Source organism: Squalius cephalus (assembly GCF_949319135.1).
Source record: "Squalius cephalus genome assembly, chromosome: 17".
In the NCBI taxonomy this organism is placed as follows: domain Eukaryota; kingdom Metazoa; phylum Chordata; class Actinopteri; order Cypriniformes; family Leuciscidae; genus Squalius; species Squalius cephalus.
Window position 1 is genome coordinate 34,031,592 of NC_137138.1, and position 14,661 is coordinate 34,046,252.

The following is a 14,661-nucleotide window of genomic DNA, read 5'->3' on the forward strand; positions in this document are numbered from 1 at the left end:
CTTATTGTAAAGTGTTACCATGATATTTTTTGCTATATCTCAAATATGTATTGTAAACACATTTAGTTTTATGTGAACTCATCAGCCTTGTGACTGTGCTGAGTTTGATTGACAGCTGGCAGTCACCTGACACCACCTCTAGCTGGCGTTGGCTCTCAGCGAGCGTAATGTGAGATTTCAGCAATTTCCACTGCCCAGGTAGAGTTACCTGTGTGTTTTTCAGCGCTTTTTTTCCCAACGTAGTTGCAAAAGTAGAAAAGTGCACCGGGCAGTCTTTTATCTTTTAGCGATCTTGAAACAGGCCTAGCTTTGTAAACTATGTGAGAATGCCTATACAGCATTTGGCATTGCCATTAGGTGACTTGCAGTATTTTCTTGTCGAGTTCCTTTATGAGGCTTACACATTATGTAAGGGAGAATAAAACTGAAACTTTGTCCTTATTGACTGTAAACAACATTTCTGTGCCATCAAGCGAATGCAATCCACCTCGCATTACTTTACGAGTCCTACTGTAACAAACTACACTGCAAATTATGCTTTTCTTACTCCGTATGTTTGTCTTGTTTCCAGTCCAAATATCTAAAAATTCTTAAATCAAGATGCATTTACTAGATTAATAAAATGCCATTAGATAATATGGGGGAAAAAATCTAAATTAGGTTCAAATTAAGCTACAGTTTCTGCCAATGGGGTTAGAAAAATAATCTTAATTCAAATGCAAAAAACAAGATTATTTTTCTAACCCCATTGGCAGAAATTTTAGCTTGTTTTAGGCAAAAAAACAAGACACATGACATGAAACACATGGCGTATAACACCGTACTGTATGTGCTTAAGCTTATCTTGCACATTCCCATCCCATGTGATCACCTGGCTACTGATAAGGACTCAATAAGAGTAACTACGCAAACACTCAACGACACACTTACAGGAAATCATCCCACTGGGTGGAGTCAAAGTCTGAAACTAAGAAATCGGAGCCTGTGTGGATCATACACAACCCACAGCCATTGGCTCGTTATTTATATTAATATGTATACAGCAGTTCTTTCTTTTTCTCGAATCTGATTGGCTGAGAGCCTTTTCCAGCCGTGCGGTATTCCCCCAGGATCAGCACTGCAACCATCACTCCGTTTGTATTAGGCTAAGATTATTTTTCTAACCCCATTGGCAGAAATTTTAGCTTGTTTTAGGAAAAAAACTCACTTCATTTAGATTTTTCCCTCCAGAAAACAAGAAATGGCATTTTACTCATCTAGTAAATGCATACTGTCATAGCGGTCGAGCAAATCCACCGTATATTTAAAAAATAATAATAATGTTGTTGTGTCACAAAATGTAGTTTTAAGAGTTTTTTAGGGACGATTCTCTCCGACTCCGAGTCCTCACTCTCAACGCAGCCGCACCGCGCTGTACTGGATAGGCTAACGAAAACACACCGCGTCAGTTAGCGTACGTCATCATCATGTCTCACACACACCAACAATTCTAATGCACGTTTTTGTTTTTTGTTTTATTCGGTGAATATTCTAAATTAATGTTTTTTTTTTATTCAACAAATATTCAAAATATAATTTTAATAAGGGGTGGTATAATGCCCCTTTTTACAAGATGTAAAATAAGTCTCTGATGTCCCCAGAGTGTGTATGTGAAGTTTTAGCTCAAACTACCCCACAGATATTTTTATATAGCATGTTAAAATACCACACTGATGTTAAAATTGTCCCTTTTAGAGGGTCAGTAAAAACGCGTTGTTTCGTGTGTGTCCCTTTAAATGCAAATGAGCTGCTGCTCCCGGCACAGAGGGCGGAGCTTCAACAGCTTGTGTGTGTGTGTGTGTGTGTGTTAGCAGCTCCGGTGACCTCAGACCGACACACACTGAAATATCAGAAACTGTTCTGTCTTTAATGTTTAAACCGGAGTCAGACAATGATGGAGAGACTCAAGAAGAAGTGACGACATGTAGAATGAACTGAACTGAATTTATGAAGCTGATGTGGAGATAACTATCTTCAAGTCATCGATTAGCATATTCTGTCATGATAATCTATAAATCGCTCGTGTGGGAACTGTTGTAAGATGCCTACAGAGTGACTTGCTATTGCATTTGTGTTACGCACTGTATTGCTTTAGGAGCGGCAGAAATATCGCTCATAAACGCTGCTTTATCAGGAAAGATGAAGAAAGATTAAATGAAAATAACATCAAAACTTTTCTAAAGACCGCAGATATTGCGGTATATTAAAAATTCATATCATAACAAAAATAAACACCGGTATTCGATGTGAACCGCTTCACCGCCCAGCTCTATGTATAAATAACATGGTTTTCAACCGTGACCGCATGTAGAAACTGGAAAATGGAAACCAGGTGTCATCTTTGATGTGACTATAATCAGGCCTGTTTTGTTCTGTCCAGAACAGGAAGAAAAGACGCTTTATGACGTCATTCGATCACTGGAGGAAATATTGCATCAAGGTTCATAACCCTTTTCTTATCCTGACACCTTTTGTGTTCCTCCCCAAAGGACCATACCTTCCTTTACCTTCTCTATTTCCCTGGTTTTGTTTTCGCATGGCTTCTAATTGTGCGTTTTTAGGTAATGAAAGCCCACTGTAAGTATTCATAACATGGGTGACGATTATTTCCAAAGGTCCCCTCTACTTTTCATCTGTGAAGGATGGCCAGAATAAAACATGAAGAATGTCAGATCTCAGAAGTGGGGCATTTCCTCGCTACTGTCTTTTGTTACTCTTGTTCATTCACCTTGTCCTGTTACCTAAGAGAGGCTGTGTGAAGAATGTCGTCATTTGGCACAAACATTTCCCTGGTTAAAGTTCAGTTGCCTTTTCTGTTGCATCTGTGAAATTTCAACTCCACCTTTCTGGAGAACTAAACATTGTGTTCATAATTATGTTCTAATCAGATTTTTTTTTTAAATGCATTTGAATGCTTGATAGACTTTTGTCCTCACATTGTTTCTTGTCCTCACATATATACTTTTTTTTCAGTCACTTGGACTTGACTTCGCTTTACTCGGTTCTGTTTGCTTGCCTTGACCTCATTGTTTCTTCCAGACGAATGACTTTTAGGATTTGCGTGCAATCACATTGACATTTCAACCTACGCAAAAAGAAAAGAAAGGGACAAATTGGATTCATAAAGGCAGAAACTGATACGAAACTGTTCTTATACACTATATGGACAAAATTATCTGGATACTCCCTACTAATAAATGGGTTTGTTTATTCCAGTCATTCCTGAGGCCTTATTTCTAACAAGAAATACCTACAACACTATGGATTTACTGTGTAATTACATATTGTTCAGTAAAATTCCCTGAGTTTGAGGTTTGGTTTGGGTTTATAGGGGTTAGAGTTAGGTTTTTTAGAGTTTATAGGGGTTAGAGGGGGTTTATAGGGGGTTAGAGTAAGTTTTATTGGAGGGTTATAGGGATTAGAGTTAGGTTTTTGGGGGGTTATATGGGTAAGAGTTAGGTTTTTAGGGTTTATAGGGGTTAGAGGGGGTTTATAGGGGGTTAGAGTAAGTTTTTTTTAGGGTTTATAGGGGTTAGAGTTAGGTTTTTGGGGGGTTATGGGGGTTAGAGTTAGGTCTTTGGGGGTTTAAATGGGTTAGAGTTAGGTTTTTGGGGGTTATATGGGGTTAGAGTTAGGTTTTTGGGGGTTTATAGGGGGTTAGAGTTAGGTCTTTGGGGGTTTAAATGGGTTAGAGTTTGGTCTTTGGGGGTTTAAAGGGGTTAGAGTTAGGCTTTTGGGGGTTTATAGGGATTAGAGTTAGGTTTTTGGGGGTTTAAAGGGGTTAGAGTTAGGTCTTTGGGGGTTTAAAGGGGTTAGAGTTAGGCTTTTGGGGGTTTATAGGGGTTAGGTTTTTGGGGGATTTAAATGGGTTAGAGTTAGGTTTTTGGGGGTTTAAAGGGGTTAGAGTTAGGTTTTTGGGGGGTTTAAAGGGGTTAGAGTTAGGTTTTTGCGGTTTATATGGGGTTAGAGTTACGTTTTTGGGGGGGTTAAAGTGGTTAGAGTTAGGTTTTGGGGGGTTTATAGGGGTTAGAGTTAGGTTTTGGGGGGTTTATAGGGGTTAGAGTTAGGTTTTTGCAGTTTATATGGGGTTAGAGTTAGGTTAGGTTTTTGGGGGTTTAAAGGGGTTAGAGTTAGGTTTTTGAGGGGGTTAAAGTGGTTAGAGTTAGGTTTTGGGGGGTTTATAGGGGTTAGAGTTAGGCTTTTGGGGGTTTATAGGGGTTAGAGTTAGGTTTTGGGGGGTTTAAAGGGGTTAGAGTTAGGTCTTTGGGGGTTTAAAGGGGTTAGAGTTAGGCTTTTGGGGGGGTTATAGGGGTTAGGTTTTTGGGGGATTTAAATGGGTTAGAGTTAGGTTTTTGGGGGTTTAAAGGGGTTAGAGTTAGGTTTTTGGGGGGTTTAAAGGGGTTAGAGTTAGGTTTTTGCGGTTTATATGGGGTTAGAGTTACGTTTTTGGGGGGGTTAAAGTGGTTAGAGTTAGGTTTTGGGGGGTTTATAGGGGTTAGAGTTAGGTTTTTGCAGTTTATATGGGGTTAGAGTTAGGTTAGGTTTTTGGGGGTTTAAAGGGGTTAGAGTTAGGTTTTTGAGGGGGTTAAAGTGGTTAGAGTTAGGTTTTGGGGGGTTTATAGGGGTTAGAGTTAGGTTTTGGGGGGTTTATAGGGGTTAGAGTTAGGTTTTTGAGGGGGTTTAAAGGGGTTAGAGTTAGGTTTTTGAGGGGGTTTATAGGGGTTAGAGTTAGGTTTTTGCGGTTTATATGGGGTTAGAGTTACGTTTTTGGGGTTTATAGGGGTTAGAGTTAGGTTTTTGGGGTTTGAGTTAGGTTTTTGGGGTTTATAGGGGTTAGAGTTAGGTTTTTGGGGTAATGGTTTAGTTACGGTGTTGGGGTAAAGTTAACAGTTTAACTACAAATGAAATGCAAGTATTGCAACAGCATGTACAGCATATTAGGTTACACTTTATTATTTTAAGGTGTCTTTGTTACACTGTAATTATACATTTAAGTACTGAGTAATATTAAGTAACTACATGTACTAAATATAGGGTTAGGATTAGGTTTTGGTTTGTTTTAGGGTTAGTTGCATGTAATTATGCATAATGTATAGTTAAAAGTAACTGCATGTAACATATATTACAATGACGCTGTAAAATAAAGTGTTACCAAGTTACAACTTTGTACAATAAGTACAAAGTTAAGGCCACATAATGTAAGGTGTGACCCAAGCCATTGATACAAAATAATAAAACTGTTAAAATATTTTTTAGTCACTTAGCCACACCTCAAAATCCTTCCATTCCTTAGCAATGGTTGCTATTCGACAAGCTTTTTCTCTTTTCTAATTTAAGTCTATGGAGGATCTGTGTGTTTGAATAGTTTTAAATAGGGATGCATGATATATCAGCCACCATATCGGTATCGGCCGATATTTGTTCATTTTTCATGTTATCGTTATCGGCCCGATAAGAAAATTATGACAATATATTAAAGCTGATAAATAATGTATTATTTACTTCAGATGCGCACTGTTAAACATGATGGTTTTGAATGGCTTGAAATATGATTGGAATCACTTCAAAAAAGGAAAATACGGTTCATATCAGTGCAACATGTGCAGCGCAAGTCCGTCATATCGGCTACATAAAATTATAATGAGAACAGTATAATTGTGTGTTTGGGTCATGGATTTTAATGGTGAGATGTAATTTGTTTGTTTTTGTAATCAGGCTCTCAAAAATTATATACAATTTTGGATTTAGATTTATCAGCCAATATATCGGTTATCGGCTTTCAAATATAAATAATTATCGGTTATTGGTATCTGCCAAATGTTTCATATCAGTGCATCCCTAATTTTAAATTTAATTCTACATAAATTATCCCAAAATGTGGCGAATTCTATTGCCGGGACATTTAATAAAACACAGTGTTGACATATTTTACTCAGAGAGTATACAAGTTGCCAACTGCACATCATTTTGCACATGCACTTTGTATTGTATTTTGTCCTGCTGTATTTGCTGGAGTTCTGCAGAGAGAATGTGTGCATTCGTTCATGCGCTTTTGATTTTAGAATTATTTGCGATGAATAAAGTTGGAGGAGCATTTGTATAAACATACATAATTAATATGTTATTACAATTATAAAAATTTTTGTTGTTGTTGTTGGTAAAATGACTGAAAATGTGTATCTGAGTTACCTGTTCACTGACTGATCAGCTTAGATTCACAAAAAGAAAAAAGTGAAAAACTGTCCAGTTCGGTGTTGGTAAAGTTGCTGTATTTTACCTTGTAGAGCAGTAAGTCTATAAATTAGGCCCCTGGATTTTCATTCGTGACTACAAATTCACTCATTCTTCAAGTGCACAAGCATTTGTTGGATTGAAGTCTGCATTCCTTGTTTGGTTAGACACGTTTCTAAAGGGTATTACTTCTTAAGATTACTTTTTGGAGCATTGCCATAGACTTAGCAAATATTCTGCATTGCTAAATTGCTTTTTAACAAACACTACTTTAAATATTTTCATAATTTGCATTGATCCTCCTTATTATACCTTTGCTTTTTTTTTTAACTGCATTAAAAGTCAGAACCACTGAACATCATCCCAGACTACAATCCCAACGAGACTGGGGCGAAAATGCCATTGTGGCACAGATCTGTAGAAGAACTTATAAAATTAAAAGTCACAACATTCACAACACTGAAAAAAACAACAAGTAAAATTTACTTCATTTTTCAAGTGTTTTGCACGAATATTTTTTAAGTAAATTTCACACATATTTTTTAAGTAAATTTCACATATGGAATTAAACAAACTCTACTTAACTAAGTTAAGTGAAAGTAACAAAGAAAATAAGTAGTTTTAACTTGGCAAGTAAAAGGTTCAGTAATATCTATTTAGTTGAAGTTTCCTTTGCAATACATTTCACTCAAACAATACACACTTTTAAAGTATTTGCTTTACTTAGAAACATTTAAGTAATCAATACAGATATTGTGTGAGACATATCAGAAGTTAAGCATCACGGGAACGCAGAGACCTCAATACTTGGTAGACAAATCCAACGACGGTAACATTTGATGGATCGTTTTTGTGTTTGAATGTGTCATTTTGAGTAGAAAATGAACTCAGATGTCACAAAATGGCACGTTACTAATCCTAACAACAAAAGCAATGATACAACAGTGTAAATACAGCTGGAAAACAGTGAGAAATCAACCTCATTAATTACTCAAGGCCCAGTGCCTGATGGGAACACCAGTATCAGAAAAGTTGCGTAATTCTACTTAATTTTGTAACGTTGATATTTCCGCTTTCATTTCTACACGCTTGAATTGAGTACTAATATAGAATTGACTTAGTTTTTTTTTTTATTCTTGCCTGAACTAACTTTTTCATGTAAATTGCATTGTTTTTTTTCTGTAGTATTCACTTCACCACAAAATAATTTTGATCATTGAACCCATTTTACTCCCAAAATGTGTTTGAAACAGAATGTTCAAAGAAATGCAGGGCAGGGCTATATAATCTCGCTGTAAAGGAAGGTTATTTCAGAGAGCTCTGAGAGACTTTAGAAAGAGAAAAGTAGTCTTAAAGTGTTTAAACTTCTCTGCAGGTTATCTTAAACATTCTCCTTAGGAGTTCATACTCTACACCTAAGTTATTTTGATATTTTTGAAGTAAATTTTGATTCCAAGTTGACTTCATATAACAGACAGCTTAATGACAAATACACTGCGTTCAAAACTTTGGATTGGTAAGATTTTTAATGTTTTTAAAAGAAGTCTCTTCTGCTCACCAAGGCTGCATTTATTTGATTAAACAACAACAAAAACAGTATTATTGTGAAATATTATTACAATTTAAAATAACTGTTTTCTATTTGAATATATTTTAAAATGTAATTTTATTTCGGTGATCATTACTCCAGTCTTCAGTGTCACATGATCCTTCAGAAATCATTCTAATATGATGATTTGATGCTCAAAAAAACGTTTATTATTATTATCAATGTTGAAAACAGTTGTGGACAATTTCTTTTCAGGATTTTTTGATGAATAGAAAGTTCAAAAGAACAGAATTTATCTGAAATCTAAAGCTTTTGTAACATTAAACACAACCGATCAAAAGTTTGGGGTCAGTAAGATTTTTTTTTTTTTTTAAAGAAATGAAAGAAATCAGTACTTTTATTCAGCAAGGATTGATCAAAAGTTATAAAGACATTTATAATGTTACAAAAGATTCTATTTCAAATAAATGCGTTTCTTTTGAACTTTATATTCATTAAAGAATCAAAAATTGTACACAACTGTTTTCAACATTGAAAGAAGAGACTTCTTTTAAAAACATAAAAAAACTCACCGATCCCGAGCTTTTGAACGGCAGTGTATGTGGCCTGATCACATGTAATATTAGATATTTATTTATTTAGTTTGAAACGCCTCAGATTTTGAAGGACCCATTAAGGTGATTAAGATGCTGCATTGACATCACCCTGGAGGAGAGCGCATGATGATCTCCTGCTGGTCTGGGTCTCGTGTAAGTCACGCTGTAAAGTTCCTCATAATCCTCCTCCTCCTCGTGGGATTCCACACATTCATCTCCAGAAATCCCCTGATCACATGTAGGCAACATCTCATTTCCACCATATCTCAGATTATGATCCATTCTGTGGTCAAAATGACACTTACTCGACATGAATGCAAATTATTTTTAGGCTAAATACATACTCAAAAAATTGTTTCAACCCAAATTTGGGTCAAATATGGGCAAACCCAGCCGTTGGGTTTAATTTTTAAATTGCATTTTTAACCCAATGTTTGGGTTTGTCCGTATTTGTCCCAAACTCAGCATTTTCTTGTATTCTATCTAAATACTCACTTTTTGGCATGATTTGACAAGAATGCCGGTTATTGGGAAATGACTATAATATAATAAAATGGTTATTTATCTCTTTTCTTTTGAGAATAATCTTTTTATTCTTTTGCTATACCTTCATTTTAATGGCCATTTATGATTCAGTTCCAGAGATATGGGCATCTCACTAGGTTTCCATACACCTATTTTAATGTGCATTTTGAGATATTGCATAAAAAAAAACGCTGGATGGATTTCTAAAAATGCACAAACTTTATTTTTTATCCGATTAAAATTTGTTTTTACTTTTTACGATTAAGGTGGATAAATAATCCGATTAAAAAAAAACATCCGATAAGAAAACGTGCATAAACTGCATTGGAACCCATTTGCAGAATAAATTTGCCTCAGTGGAGGCTGTGATTGGATAACTGGAGTAACCAGTGGACCAATGGCGTCGCAGCATCTCTAATGTTGGTTTGGTGTTTCTGAAACGCCGGAGTCGAAGTGTGTGATCAGAATGATTGGGTTTAACTCCCTCCAGAAGCGTCTCACACGAGTGTGTTCCCGAACACCAGCATCCGAACGCTAGAGAACACGACAGCGTTTACTGAGTTTCGTCTGACGCTCTGAGACACACTCATTTATGATGGAGGGAAAAAGAGCAACTTCCGTTTTTATTACTGATATTTTGTGCCAATTTTTTGCGTCAAGTGACGATTTTGTTCTCTTGAACACACGGGATGGAAACGCTGATTCATTCGCAAATGTTTTGTGTGACGTTCCAATTTTGCGCATAAATTAAATGTGCACCTTTGAAACATGGCTACTGTGGCTCTTTTATTTATTCACATAGAAGCAATAATGTTTGAGAAATAGATGTTTTAAAAGACGTCTTGAGCTTGACGCACATCACGAGGAGCTGCAGGTGTCCTCCTTATGACATCATTTCCTGTTTATGCAAGATTATGCCGAAATACTTCTTTTAATGAGGCTTTTTGGTCATTAGTTGCTCATGTCAGTGATTGCTAGTAACCCGTATGAGCGTGTTTTCCCCATAGATCTCATCAGCTGTTTATGAGGCCGATGACAGATGGACGAGGCGTAGAGTCTGAGGAAAGTTAAGAATAGCTCACCTTTGTGTGTCTAAAGCTTTTGTGAATTCAGAAGTTCAACTGTCAGGTGGGAGCGGCAGATTCAGCAATTACAATACAGGCTTTCTCACAATGAACAGAAATACAGTAGATTAGGCAATAGGCGTGACTCTGGAAAAATCTGAGCAATTTGCTCTGAGCAAATCTCAGCATGAAGTATTTGTTGGACAGATTATCTTAAAGTCCCCCTGTAGTCGATCATTTTATCACTTAAAACTCATTCCTGATCACCAAAGTGTTTTTTACTTGGAAAAAATGTATTCATGTCTTAAAATAGCTTGAATGTAACTCTACACGTCACTGTTTTTACTGTGTTTTTAATCAAATAAAATGCAGCCTTGGTGAGTCAGGTCTCCTTCATTTATACAGCGCTTTTAACATTATGGACTGTTTCAAAGCAGCTTTACAGAGAAAATAGGAGATTACAGTAGCAGAGATTGTTTAGGCTTTACAGCAGCTCCAGACTAAAGTTATTGTCCAGCTAAAGTTAGTTTTGATTGATTCACTTCCGTTGCAAAGATCATTAGTTATTAAAGCTGCAGTCCGTAAGTTTTTTGTGTTAAAAATTGTCCAAAATAAATGTTTGAGCAAGTACATCACCAGCACTTCAACACTCTCTGCTTGCCGTAGCTCCATTCAAAACGGTGAAAAAAGTCTCTCTCTCTCTCTCTCTCTCTCTCTATCTCTCTCTCTCTCTCTCTCTAATAAATGGCACCGGCGAGGCCCTCTTTATTCTGAATCTGGCCAGGAATGCAATGCCTTTTCCCTCTCCTCACACACACCATTATCAGCGGTGAAATATTCCCTAGGCTGAACCCATTGTGCACTAGCGGAGCGGACGTCACAAACTGAGGCCAGTCCTGTGTGCGTTTGTGTTCACGAGGAGAGATTTACTGCAGTTTAACCCGTTTAAGACTCTCTGTCTCTTGAGCTTTCTAAACTCTTACTCCGGTAAGAGAAGCTTGCCAACATTTCTGACTTCCTGCAGTTAGCATAGCAAAGTAGCATACGCTATAGACACACATTAATAGATGTACACTACCAGTCAAAGGTTTGGGATTGGTAAGATATTCAATGTTTTTAAAAGAAGTCTCTTCTGCTCACCAAGGCTGCATTTGTGTGATATAAAAAAGTAATATTGTGAAATATTATTCCAATGTAAAACAGCTGTTTTCTATGTGAATATATAGTAAAATGTAATTTATTCCTGTGATCAAAGCTGAATTTCAGCATCATTACTCCAGTCTTCAGTGTCACATGATCCTTCAGAAATCACTCTAATATGATGATTTGATGATCAAGAAACATTTATGATTATTATCATTGTTGAAAACAGTTTTTTACATTTTTATTTAGGATTCTATGATGAATAGAAAGTTCAAAAGAACAGCATTCATCTGAAATAGAAAGCTTTTGTAACATTAAACACTACCGATCAAAAGTTTGGGGTCAGTAAGACATTTTTATTTTATTTTATTTTTTGGAGGAAATAAATAAAAGAAATCAATACTTTTATTCATCAAGGATTAATTGAATTGGTCAAAAGTGACAGTAAAGACATTTATAAAGTTACAAAAGATTCTATTTCAGATAAATCCTGTTTTTTAACTTTCTATTAATCAAAAAATCCAGGTTTTTACACAACTGTTTTCAACACTGATAATAATAATGAATGTTTCTTGATCATCAGATCATCATATTAGAGTGATTTCTGAAGGATCATGTGACACTGAAGACTGGAGTAATGAAGCTGAACATATTTAACAATATTACTTTTTTTATCACATAAATGCAGTCTTGGTGAGCATAAGAGACTTCTTTTAAAAACAAACCTTTTGACTGGTCGTGTACATCTAGTAACTTCTAGACACATGAATGCACTGATGCACTGCCTTGCTTTCTTCACTGGCTCTCAGATGCATGAATCTGAACCGAACGGGGATCAGAAGGTTGTTGTTGCACATTGAAGCCTGTTGTTTCCTCTGGCTCCTGTGGTTTCGTCACTAGCTTGCATGGCCCTTCCTTCCACTCGAGTGTTTCTCTGTACTTGTGCCCAGATCATTATGCAGCATTTCCTCCTCATGTTTCTATACAGCAATATGTAATTAGGGCATGATGTTCTCATCAGAAGTGTTTTTAAGCACTTTAAATCTGAAATGAGAGCATTTCTAATGTTTAATATTGCTTACTGGGAGTACGTTCTATTATCAGACAGCAAACGTTCAGTTAAGTTACAGTATATACAAATATATTTTGGGATCAGTAAGATTAAACAGCAGTCTCTTCTGCTCACCAAGGCTGCATTTATTTGATTAAAAATACCAAAAAAACAGTAATATTCTGAAATATTATTACAATTTAAAATAACTGTTTTCTATGTGAATATATAGTCAAATGTAATTTATTCCTGTGATCAAAGCTGAGTTTTCAGCATCATTACTCCAGTCTTCAGTGTCACATGATCCTTCAGAAATCACTCTAATATGATGATTTGATGCTCAAGAAACATTTATTATTATTATCAATGTTAAAGGAGAACTCCGGTCAATTTTAACATTGAGCTCATTTTTTTGTACATTTGGAGTGCTGTCAATACAGAGAACAACGACAAAAATCGGTGTTGCCTACACCGAGTTATTCTATTTTTAAAATTTGCACCCTGTTGACTTCAATGGGGCAAGTACTAAACCTGCTTTTAGCCTCTTAACATCCTTGATGTGTCATTACAAGTGCACAGAAAATGTGAGTGATTCCTTCTGAGTGAACACGAGTCGATTGCCGAGTTCACGCGCGTGATCATAGGTATTAAACCTATGCGTGTGAACTCTGCAATCGACTACTTTGGACTTCAACCGAAAAACAGGATGTAAACAAAGGTATTTGCGCTGGCTTAAATAACATCATTTTTATACATTTCTTTCACATCTACTGCAGTCAGACTCACTCGTGTTCACTCAGAAGGAATCACTCACATTTTCTGTGCACTTGTAATGACACATCAAGGATGTTAAGAGGCTAAAAGCAGGTTTAGTACTTGCCCCATTGAAGTCAACAGGGTGCAAATTTTAAAAATAGAATAACTCGGTGTAGGCAACACCGATTTTTGTCGTTGTTCTCTGTATTGACAGCACTCCAAATGTACAAAAAAATGAGCTCAATGTTAAAATTGACCGGAGTTCTCCTTTAAAAACAGTTGTGTACTTTTTTTCAGGATTTTTTGATGAATATAAAGTTATATTTCATTTATTTGAAATCTTTTGTAACATTATAAATGTCTTTATTATCACTTTTGATCAGTTTAATGTATTCTTGCTGAATAAAAAGTATTGATTTTATTTTATTTCCCCACCAAAAAAACAAAACAAAATGTCTTACTGACCTCAAACTTTTGATCGGTTGTGTTTAATGTTACAAAAGCTTTCTATTTCAGATAAATGATGTTCTTTTGAACTTTCTATTCATCAAAAAATCCTGAAAAGAAATTACCAATAAATTAACAATTGAAATTAACAATAATAATAATAACAATAAAAATAATAATGTTTCTTTAGCATCAGATCATCATATTAGAGTGATTTCTGAAGGATCATGTGACACAGAAGACTGGAGTAATGATGCTGAACATTCAGCTTTGAACACAGGAATAAATTACAGTTTACAATATATTCACATATAAAACTGTATATTACTGTTTTTTTGGTATTTTTAATCAAATAAATGTAGCCTTGGTGAGCAGAAGAGACTTCTTTTAAAAATTGTACCAATCCCAAAGTTTTGAACGGCAGTGTAAATGTAACCCTACAGTTTACGGACAGAAAACCGACATGTATAATTTTAAGATGGGATCGTTTATAAAGTTGGCATTCATTGAATGTCTCGAAAGCACATAATCCATCTTAAGAGTTCTCACATGATCACTGCCGAAATGTTTTACGCCGGTTTAAATTGCATTCCAGCCAGGCATTTTCATCAGTCCCCCGTCCAGCCGTCCCTCTTCAGGACTCTCATTAAGGTCGTCGTTCCTTTAAATGCAAATGAGCTGCTGCTCCCGGCACAGAGGAGTCCTTTTACCTCACACACACATGCACTGAAAATTTCAAAAACTTTTAGCCTTTCATGTTCATACCGGAGTCAGAAAGATGGAGAGACTCAAGAAGAAGTGACAACATTTCTGAATGGTTAGTTGATGAATTTATGAAGCTGATGTGTAGTTATCTTCTAGTCATAGATTAGCATATTCTGTCATGATAATCTATAAATCGTGTTCTGGGGGCGGGGTTTATGTAAATTCTAGGGTTGGTGATGTCACTAACCCGTGAAGAAGCTCATTGTAGTCTATACCAGCCGTTTGTTGTAGTCCTTAAAAAGCGATTTCTTTAAAAGCAAATCTCTCCCTTTGCTTTGAACTTTGAGCGTTGTAACTTTGCAGATGTTGTTTATGCTCAAACAGCAACATTACACACTAACTAAAGCTAGAAAAGTGAAATCATATTCAACCACACTTTTAATTATATCATATATTATAAAAACAAGATCTCAAACAAGTAATTTTTTCTGGAATTTTGTGGGCATTTGTCTTAATTTTGGTGAGTAAATATATATCTCGCAATTCTGACTTTAT

General features: G+C 35.9%; 1 protein-coding gene across 3 annotated transcripts in view; it reads left to right on the top strand.

Moving 5' to 3' along the window:
* Window positions 1-14,661, top strand: part of shroom1 (shroom family member 1) — a 57,358-nt gene that overhangs the window by 19,936 nt on the left and 22,761 nt on the right. The window contains exon 1 of one of the 3 annotated variants that reach the window (XM_079847132.1): window positions 116-198. The exons of the other annotated variants lie outside the window; for them this stretch is intronic. The gene's annotated coding sequence lies outside the window, so the exon portion shown is untranslated. Of the gene's footprint in view, window positions 1-115; window positions 199-14,661 lie in introns of those variants that run through there. 3 annotated transcript variants of the gene reach the window in all.